The following is an 11,506-nucleotide window of genomic DNA, read 5'->3' as shown; positions in this document are numbered from 1 at the left end:
CCAGAATGGCAGGATTGTAATTGTCTGAGGTATTTGAGTTAGTTTAATCACATCTGTGCATCTTTCTCTCCTCCTCTAAAGATTGTGTCCTTGCTGTTAATGGAGAATGCTGAAGTTGTAAGGGTGCGCTAGTGTGAATTGCAAAAGTGTCTTTGTGAATTAAAGGCGCATGAAAACAGTATATTTTTTACACAGTGCTGAATGCACCCCCTTGCCTGGTTAGTCAGGATCTGCAGCACATCTTGCTTAATGCAGCTTGCTTTCATATTTAAAATAGAAAGCTAATAGCCTTGTATGCTTTTTGATGTACTGAATTGCAAAGTTAGCACATAAACTTGTGCATTCTCTGTGAAAGTGCATCCACAAATTTGTTTTTATAGCTCATGAAGCAATTATTGTATGCCTTTCATTTCAATACCACCCTGGTGCACACCTGGACATCTCTAGAGGAACCTGAGCTGGATGAGCTGTGCGTGGAACCATACTGCCAACTCTTCCCTACCACTTGATGTGAGTAATCATGAAAATGTAGAAGGGCTGGCTTTGTGCATGACGTTAAATGAGAACCTCTTATGCTTCATGTAATTTTAAACTGCTTTGTTCGGGCTTTGCCAGAAGAGCATCATTCAGGAATTTCTTTTCATTCTTCCTGCTCCTAAAAAGGTGCTACATTTATAGCTTTGAAGACTGGATTTTCTTCTATCTACAGGATATTTACAGCATAGGGAGCAACAGTGCATAATTACTTATCTTGCCGCAGTCTATTCCTCAGGGATCACCTTTTAGGGACAAGAAAGATTTCAGACTCTGTGCTATTCAGTCCTCAGCGTGCCTCCTGAGACTGCTGCCAGGGTGTTTATTGCGAGCGTGGCTTCAGTGAGGCAGACACCTGTTTACTTACTGAGTCAGATCACTCATTTCACACCAGCACTGTCAGATGGTGTGAATGGTTGGTCAGTTCTGACAATGCAAGGCAGCTGAAATGAAAGGTGGGACTATCCTACTGTGATTGTTTTATTCCCTCTCCTGCCCACCTGCAGTTACCAAATGTCTTCACATTTAGCTGGTTAGGTAGTGTGTGTATCTATCAATCATCCTTCTAAAAAGGCAGCAATATGCTCTTCCTAACATCCCCTGCTAACATGGACAAAAAGTTACAGGTGCAACTAATATATATTATACACACACACAATGTTAATGTTAGTAACTTAATAGCAATCCATGTAATCCGCAAATTGTTGAATTTACATAACACCTAATTGGGCATAATATTAAGTCTAGATCTAGGTCAATTAACTCATTCTTGAAATTTTGAATTCAAAGCTTTTCACAGACAGTGAATTTTGTAGTTTGTCTTTTGACTGAGTCTACATAATCATTAAGTGATATACAGCTACCACTACATTTAAAAAAAAAATCAATAAGGGTGCATTTAAAACCTTTGATCACTGTCAATATTAAAGGAAACAGACAAACCTGTGATATATTTATATAGTAAGCTATCCTAATAAAAAAGCCTTCAAACATGCAGTTTAGCAAAGGCACAGCTTATGGCTCCAAACTGGCACTTAACTGATTACCTCTGTATCTGAGCTGATTTTTGAGGCCTAAAGCAGATGTTCACATTCAACAGGTGCTCTTTGTGACTGCTGTTTCTGAAATGACTTGTAGAATTTTTTTCCCCCTCATGTTGTCCTATTGTTTTGGTCTCTTTACTGTTTGAAGGTGGTGCTGTTCTTCATAATGCCAAGAGATTTTGGTTTTAATTAAGAGTGGGAAGAGTCCCACTGAAGCCAAACTCAGAATAAGATTTCCTAATACAGAGACTGAAAGTAACCTGAAATGTACCACTTCTGTGGTATGAGAAAATTGTTTGCAGTGGTCTTGGAAACCCTAACGATCTCCCACATTCACTGGGAGCTCCTATCCTCCCCAGATGTGTTGGGCTTTTTTACAGGTGGCCAATTTTGTATTAAATTCAAGGAAAACTTTTAAAAATATTAACTAAAAACCTGGGCCTTTATTGGGCTATTAGATCCATTGATGCCCCTGGGGTTCCATGTGGGCAGACTCTCATGTGAAGCCCATTAACTTCAAGGGATCCATTTGCAGGATTGGGGCCAGGCATTCTTGCTGAGTAAACTATGGCATTTTTTAACGATGCTACCTGTCAAGGGGTGAGCCTCTCCAGCACACTCCCCTTGTGGCAGTGCAGGTGTGTTGCACTCAGGACCCTTTCAATCAGTTACCAGATTTTGTTTAGTTTAAAACAAATGCACCCCCTTCATGGGGTCTGAGTTATTAAGTTTTTCTACAAAGGGCAAGTTCCTTTGTTAGTTGCCCCATATCACCCCACTCTGGGTCCCCCTAGGAGTTCAGGTCAGCTCTTCATCCCAGTTCAGGAGACCCCCACAACCCCCTGCCTCAAGCTGGGGTTGTGCTTCAAAAGGTCTCTCACAACAAGAGTCTCCCCCTCAAAGAGGAGGCTGTCGGGTTATGAGTTAACCAGTTCCCCATCTCTCCTGAAATAGGAATCCTCAGCTCTTCTCCTGGAACAGGGTATATATCAATGAGACAGTCACTCAGTCTCTATGGCAAGAGCCCCAGCCTTCCCTTGGGATTAAGTAATTCAGGCAAGTATTACCTTTCTCCTTAAACAGAAGTCCTCAGCTTTCCTCCTTGGGCTGTTATGCTTTAGCCAGCTTTCCTCTTCAATTAATCCTCAAGCTAGACCAAACCAACAGACAACTCCTCCTAGCATCTGCTCTAAGGGTGAAGTCCGCTTTTATGTTGGCCCCCTACCCACAGCTCATCTCCAGTTGGTTGAGCAAGAGAGGTGCCTTGAGCCACTCTCACTGCAAGACTCTTGGCCCTGGGCCCTTAAAGATATAAAGATGAGATTGCCTCCCAAGCACCTCTTATTCCTAGGGCTGCTTCTTCTTTATCAATAACCCCTAGGCCTCTGTGTGTGTGTATCCATTCAAACCTTAAAGGGCCAAACCATGTGTTGGTTGGCCTGACCACTAGGCACCACTACCTTTAAGAGGGCAGACTACCCTGTCACACTGAGTAACTACAGTGGCAATCCTAAAATATTCTCTGTGCTGTTTAAGACAAAAAGTCAAAACAAAAACCTGTCATATGACTATAAGAGAATGGTTTTGCTTCAGCTTGTGAGAGGATAATAAAAGGCATCGGACAAAATGTTTACCTTTTGTCTAATATTTTCATGTCTTTTTAATTTTGAAAAGTCTTGTCTTTCTGTCCACTAACTTACTGCATTTTATACCCTCATTTTAAAGAACTGTTCTATGTTTTTAACTAGTATGTGCTATAAGGCTGCAACAGACGTACTTCAACATGCTAATACATAACTGTCCATTTGTACAGTGGGGGAAATCCCTTTTGATGGCTCCATCCCAATGCTCAGGGCTTCACTTTGTGTTTTGAAGGCATCCCCAACATTGTAAATATGGATGACTTCTAGAATACAGCAGTGGGCACTGTGCCATTTCTTTTGTTCCTGTGAATGTATGCTATAAAGATGAAGGCACATGAGAATCTAATGAGCTTTATTCATCAAGAACTGTTTGAAATACCAATGTATTACAACAACTTCAGAAATCTGTGTGAGAAAATATTTGTTTTATTCAAAGGAATCTGATGTAAAGCAGTTAGGTGTTGGGAAAGTATATTCTCATATTTCTTTCCTTCTCCTTTCTTCACCCAGCATGCTAAGAAATTGTCTCGGGGGTTAATGCTGTGACGCAAAGGACAGAAGAATCTTTTGTTACTTAAAGTTGCTTGTCACATTAGAAAAATACTTTCCCCTACCTCTTCCTCATACCTGAAAAACAAAGGTGTGAGCTCAGATAGACAGCAAGGAAGTTTTGACAATTTTTTTTTTTTAAATACAGGTCAATTTATGTCCCTTCGAGGACAATTTAAAACAAAATCCCTCATATTAGAAGAGATAAAAAGGAACAATCAGTAACTCCACTGTACACTTATTCAAGTGTTATGAATGATGTTGCCGATTGATAAAGGAAAGCAGCCATGAGCAGACAATGCACATTAGCCATGATTAGGCATTGGGACAAAAACATCTGACTGCCTTGGATATAGAGGACAGACCAATGTGAATAACATACTGAGAAAAAGGTGGGAGAAACTCAGTGGAAGAACTGAACCAAATGTACTTGTGCTATCTATCTCCTGCCTTGTGAAAAGGCTCATTTTTTACAGAAGTGGCTTAGGAGTGATGCTGAGCACTTCTAAGGTGCTTTGAGCTCTATGCCCTACTACCATTTATTTTAAGAAATGTTTATTCTGCAGTAGGAAGGCAGTCTAAGCAATTGTTCATGCACTTTGTTTCAGAAGTGCTTTTTGAAACATTGTTTTATAATCCTATAACCACCAGGAGCATCTATTTGACCTACCAACCCACACAAAACTTTGCCAGGAAATATTAGTGAGAAAGGCTACCTGTAGCACGCTCCTTCTGGTAATTTATTACATAATTACGATAATGAGAGCAGTCGCTCCTCTTTGTACAGTTGTGAATGTAGCTGATGAGGGCCCCAGGGCATTCTTTGGAACTTAGCTTTCACCTCATGTTTGATCTGGCTTCCCACTGGAAGGAAAATTTCATCAAAAACATCTTAAAGGCATAGGTTACCAATTGGTATAGACTGAGCCACACTGGTAAAAATGTTTACTGGAGATGCCTGGGCAGCATAGTTTGTATCTGGCTTTGAACTTTCCCCAAGTTAGGGGCAGGCATTGCACCTGGTGTTTCTGCATCACTGGTTTTCACCTTCCCAACTGCAGAGGAGTATATACACCCTAATAAATTAATATTTTATTTTATTCTAACTATGGGCCTAGTGCTGTGGACTTGACTTAGACAAAATTTCTGTAATAAGCCAGCAGATGGTGCCTATGTGTGAGCAGCCAAGTCCTGGAAGATCAAGGGCTCAGAGGGGCAAGAAACTCAAGGATACCATGACAACTGGGAGGAGCTGGAGGGTAAGTACCATTTGGCTGTAAGCAGTGTGTGTGTTGTGCGGTGGAGTGAGCTCACTGGAAGGAAGAAGAACTATGTTGTTCTGGGAGCGGGAGCACATGAGCCCAGGGAATAGGACGTGTGAGGGACACTGCTAGAGTGAGACAGGCGGTGAACACTTTGGACTTAAACGCACGTGTCCTGAGGGCAGGTGAAGGCCGAGCAGCTGAGAAGTAGCGGCCTAACCAGGCTGGAGGCCCAGACTGAGGGCACTCACTAATGAGAGGGATACTGTATAATAACCACATAATGCAGATTGAGACACTATACAGCTACTCAAGATTGCATCCTCAGAAGAAAGGCCACAGATGTTGCCCAGACCGATTACCATACTTGGAAATAAGGTAGAACCTCAGAGTTACGGACACCTCAGGAATGGAGGTTGTTCGTAACTCTGAACAAAGCGCAGTTTGGGCTCCAGCTCCAGCAGCTGAGACTCCAGGCCTGGTGTCAGTAGCAGCTGAGCTCCCTACTCAGTGCAGGCATAAACAGAGAAATCAATCAGAGTGGCGGCTGTTTGCCAAGGGCCCAGCTCTGAAGGCAGCAGTGCAGAAGTAAGGGTGGCAACACCATACCAGGCCATCCTTACCTCTGCGCTGCTGCTGGTGGCAGCTCTGCCTTCAGCCACCCAGCTCTGAAGGCAGAGCCACTGCCAGCAGCAGCCCAGAAGTAAGGGTGGCAATACCCCAACACCCCCTGCAATAACCTTGCAACCCTCCGCGGCCCCCATTTTGGGTCAGGACCCCTACAGTTACAACACCATGAAATTTCAGATTTAAATATCTAAAATCATGAAATTTGCAATTTTCAAAATCCTATGACCGTGAAATTGACCAAAATGGATCATTAATTTGGTAGGGCCATAACTATGTAGTCCTTACACAGCACTCAGTATCTTCAAAGCGCTTTACAAATATCCTCAGAATAACCCTGGGAGGGAGGTAAGAAAATACTATCCCTGTTTAACAGATGAGGAGACACTGAGTGACACAATGCCACTGATTCGCCCAAGGACTCAGAGAGAGTCAGCAGAGGTTAGAAGAGCATTTCTTTTCAACACAGGAGCATGTTTACTAGGGAACTCTAGGAGGTGAGAGCACATACAGGTAGTAAAAACTAAGGGAACAATGTTAACTTTCCCAGACTAGTTTGTATATACGTTTATTGGGTTTTTTTGTGTCTATTGAAATAGCCATGTCAATTTACCTGGTACCATTATTTATAATCTGCTCGAATGTTGGACATACCACTGAAGTAGTTCTGACTGACTTCATGTCTTTCTATCAGTTGCATCTGGAACCTCGCCCAGAATTATGGGAATGAGATTTTATAACTCCAGAACATAAGAATGGCCATACTGGGTCAGACCAAAGGTCCACCTAGCCCAGTATCCTGTCTTCCGACAATGGCCAATGCCAAGTGCCCCAGAGGGAATGAACAGAACAGGTAATCATCAAGTGATCCGTTCCCTGTCGCCCATGTTGGATCATATTAAAGAAGTTCTGTATTAAAATCACAAATGAGTTTGATTCCCCATAGTTTAAATTCCAGGGTATTACTAATTAAGAGGTCTCTTGGTTTTTGGTACTGTTTTTCTCCCTCTATGTGTTAAACTTGCAAGCTCCTAATTGTGTTAGTACATTCTAAGACAGAGTCTGTTCTGTCAAAGTCAGATTCAGGACTCCCATAATTTGTCAGACCACTCTGTTTATTAGCAAAGCGCTTTGCTAATGCACCCAGATGTGAGCCCCTCTCTGAGGCTCAAGATAACTTATTTATATAGCTAAGCCAAAGCCAATTTAACATAAGAGACAAAAGAAAGCAGAAACTGACAAATATACATACATATCTTATTTGCATACTAACGTTTACCAATCTCCTAGCTCAGTAGGAGCTCTAAGTTCATTAGTTTGAGGACCCATTGTCTCACACTCCTTAATGTTTCTCTTCCTGACAACTATATTTCAACAAACCCTTCAAGTAGCATTTCTTTAATGAATTATAATTTCAATATAATTCATTCTACTGTCACAATCCCTCCTTTTGGTCAAGCTACGCAATGACCAACAATGACTGGGTTCCACATATCAATCGTTCTTTATCTCTTTGTTCATCAGTGATATTTAAAATCATCAAATTAGCACTCTGGTTTGGGGAAGCTATCTGTGTAGCATGCCTGACACAATTTTGGATATAACAGGAAAGTAACTGAAAACATACAAAAATTATTAGGATTCCAAACAGGAGAGTTAGGGCTCCCTGAAACAACCAGTTTCCTATGCTAGAGAAATTGAAAAGGTTACTTAGCCACTTCCATAAAGAACTTGGCTCTTCGTGGGGAAGATATGCAATTTGTTCTAAGTGGCTAGCATGATCTATTACCTCATTGGTGTTGTGTGGTATATACACACAGCAGTCTTTTCCAATGAGAGCACAAGTCCCTCCTTTTGCCGCCAGCACTATGTCCAAATCCTGATGGTTTTGGAGGGCCATCTGTCGGGCTGCCCCTGTTTCTTTGGCCAGGGCTCTTAAACTTTCTCTGGTTTCATTTGCCATTATTTCAACTACTGCTTGTAACCTTAGGAGCCTTTTTGCATGGTGTATTACTCCCCCTAATGGTATTAAGGAACTGCCAATGGCCTCTTCCCAGGTTAAGGGGCTTATGTTATTTACATACCACTGGGCATCTGTTAAGTCCCTTCTTTTTCACCTGAAATTGCAGAGGCGTTCTCGAGGGAAGGTTCCTAGCACTCGGAATTGTGGGAAGAGTCGGGCGGGATAACAGATTCCTGACCAATTAGCTGGTAGTGCGGTATAAGCTCTGGTCCCACACACCCAGTGATGGCCTATTAAGGCCGGGAAGGGTCGGTTGCACCCATTTGTCATATAGGTGTTTGCAAAGGAGGAGTAGTATCCCCCAAAGGATACAGGGTAATTCTCCTTACGAGGAATGGTGTTATTTGCATGACATTGAAAGATTGTATTGTTTTCACTAAGGTTACTGTAGGGGGAACATGAGACTGATTTCTCTGTTTGATCCCAGGTTGAGAAAAAATTCATATCTCCATACCCGGCCCGCCACTTTTTAGTTTTGTTTGAATAATCCCATACACCATTGGCCACAATATGCTGAAGGCAACGGCTTTTCCCCAGATCCAGCCCTGTCCCATTACACACCCAACACCAATGACCTTTTCCCTCCACCACACTTCTCCATTTAGATGCATTTATTCCCACCGCTTCCCAAGTGTCATTGCTGTTCCATATTTTGTTAAATGGACGAGGCCCTCCAGTGAGGTCTGGGGACTTGAGTGGGATAGCCAGGACAGGAACACCAGTTTGAGAGTGGGGTGGGATGTGGCTGCAGACCCAGCAATTAGAAATATTAAGGATCTGAGCTATCCACACCTGCTGCTGGATGAAAGAATTGTCATCATGGTCTCCCCAGACCGTAAGATACCAGCAGCCGAGGAACAGGCAGAGGCGCATGTTGGAGGCAAGGCTCTTCTGGTTCTGACAACCTCAACTGAGGGAACCGCAGTCACGGTTTTACGCCCACCAGGCAGTAGGCGCTAGGCTCGCTACTGCTTTTTTGTTTTGTTTTGTTTTGTTCGTCGTCTGCTTCTGCCAACCCTTACGAGAGCGTAGATTGTAAGGTATTGCAGACTGTTCCTCTACGTCTTCTTCTGGAGTCAAAATTGACTCTGCGTTGTCCTGAGGTGATTACTGGTTCTCTGGGGATGGTGCCTTCTTACACCGTGAAGCATGTATCCACACTGCGATGCCAGATAGTTTAACAGCCGTCTGTGTAGTAAGCAGTACCTGATGAGGACCCTTCCACCGGGGCTCCAAGGCGTGCTTTCGATGATGGCGCCGTACGTAGACCCAATCACCTGGCTCGAGGTTGTGGCACTCCTTGATGTTTCTCTTCCTGACAACTATATTTCAACAAACTCTTCAAGTAGCATTTCTTTAATGAATTATAATTTCAATATAATTCATTCTACTTTCACAGTTCTCAAAGCAATTCTTTGTAACAACAACTACTCACACAGAGAGAGACTCAAAGCAATACTCTGTAACAACAGAAACAGCACCCAGAGACTCCCCGCCCTTTTGTTGTATTCATCTCGCTTTAACAATTGTGATTAAAATAGAGATAGAGGATGTAAGTGGATGGATGCTTGGTGTGGATAATAACTGAATGATCAGGGAGATGCCAGCCTAAGAATCCAGTGTCCATCGGCTGAAGAAGGCGTCAAGTGGAAATAACCAGAGGACCCCCGGAGGGCAGACTTGAATCCACCCAACAGCCTCAAGGATGGGAGAACCAAAGAACAAGATAACATCTGGCAGCACAGCGCCGTCAGGAATGTGCCATCTGCTGATTGATTCAGCAACAGCATGATGAAGCAATTCCCATAGACTGGCATAGGAAGAAATTCCTATAAAAATGGACTCTAGAACGTGAGAACTTTGGCGTCTGATTCTGCAAACCAACTTCCAGGAGCATCAGATGAACATCTGACAAGGCCCTGCTCCCTCCTCATGTCCAGGCCACCTGGCCAGTGGCTTGGCATGAGCAACTCTAAGGCTGGTAACTATGATAACAACCTTGCAGAACCCCTGTGTGTGTGTGTGTGTGAATAAATATGAGATTGAATGGAATGTTATAGCTGTAACTAACTGCTTACTATGATTCTTTCTGTATTCACAATAAATGTGGTATTTTACCTTTTCCCCTTTAATAATATCCTGCTGGTTTTTATTTTATTGGTATAACACCCATTCCCAGCTTCTGGCAAACAGAGGCTAGGGACACCATTCCTGCCCAGCCTGGCTAATAGCCATTGATGGACTTATTCTCCATGAATTTATCTAATTCTTTTTTAAGCCCTGTTATAGTCTTGGCCTTCACAACATCCTCTGGCAAAGAGTTCCTCAGGTTGACCGTGCGTTGTGTGAAGAAATACTTCCTTTTGTTTGTTTTAAACCTGCTGCCTATTAATTTCATTTGGTGACCCCCTAAGTTCTTGTGTTATGAAAAGGAGTAAATAGTGCTTCCTTATTTACTTTCTCCACACCAGTCATGGTTTTATAGACCTCAATCATATCCCCCCCTTAGTGGTCATCTTTTCCAAGCTGAAAAGTCCCTGTTTTATTAATCTCTTCTCATATGGAAGCTGTTCCATACCCCTAATCATTTTTGTTGCCCTTTTCTGAACCCTTTCCAATTCCAATATATCTTTTCTGAGATGGGGTGACCACATCTGCATGCAGTATTCAAGATGTGGGCGCACCATGGATTTATATAGAGGCAACATGATATATTCTGCCTTATCTAGCCCTTTCTTAATGATTCCCAACATTGTTTGCTGAAAATTCATACCTGCAGGCTTAATTGCTGGTGCCAGGTACTGTACAACATGTCCCTGTCCTTGTCCATATTTTTGAATGATCCTTTTGTTGAATTATATGTGGACTAAGTTATTTTAAGAGATTATGTGTTAAGGTTCAATAAAACCAAATCACTTCAATTTTCTTCTTGCTCGTGTGTTTTTGGGGAAGTTTTTTTAAAATTTCAATGAACTTACAGTGTTTTCCTTTCAACAGTCTATTAGTGGTTGGGTGACTTGGATCGCAGATGATAGAGAAACTTCTCGAGCCCTAATTATACATAATCACATGACTTTAAGATATGGGAAGACTGAAAATGCAGCTGCGTGAACATACTACATACAACAAGCAGAAAGGACACAATTATTTTTGCATCAGTCATACTCTGGCATTTGTGGGTTTTTTTCCCCAAAGGTGGGGCTATTTCTGTCTTTAAAATTGGCATTTGTCGTAACCATTTCAGTACAGTAACTCCTCACTTAAAGTCGTCCCAGTTAACGTCTTACATTGCTGATCAGTTAGGGAACATGCTTGTTTAAAGTTGTGCAATGTTCCCTTTTGACATTGTTTGACAGATGCCTGCTTGCAGAAAGAGCAGCCCTTTGCAGCTAGCTGGTGGGGGCTTGGAATCAGGGTGGACCAGCTGCCCCCCTATCAGCTCTCCGCTCCCCTAAGTTCCCTGTGTGGCAGCCACCCAGCAGGCTACCAATTGCTGGCACTTCAGTTGTCCCTCCCCTCACTGCCACGTGCTGCTCCTGTCCTCTGCCTGGAGCTGCTCCCGGGAGCCTCCTGCTTGCTGTGTGGGAGGGTTGGGGGGGAAGACAAGAGGGGGGCTAATATCAGGGTGTCTCCCTGCTCCTGCCATCCGCTTACCCTATCTCCATAGAGCAGCAGGGAGACACGACAGGGGTCAGGACAGAGGGAGGTTGCAGGCAGCCGCTGCTGCTGTCTCAACTTCCTGATCTAAAAATGCAGTGTACTTAAGAGTGGGGGCAGCGTACTTAATGGGGCACTGCGCATCTCTCTCTCTCACACACACAGGGT

The sequence above is a fragment of the Lepidochelys kempii genome, chromosome 2 (genome assembly GCF_965140265.1).
Source record: "Lepidochelys kempii isolate rLepKem1 chromosome 2, rLepKem1.hap2, whole genome shotgun sequence".
NCBI classification, from domain to species: domain Eukaryota; kingdom Metazoa; phylum Chordata; order Testudines; family Cheloniidae; genus Lepidochelys; species Lepidochelys kempii.
The sequence above is the reverse complement of the archived record's forward strand: the minus strand, read 5'-3'. Positions refer to the sequence as shown.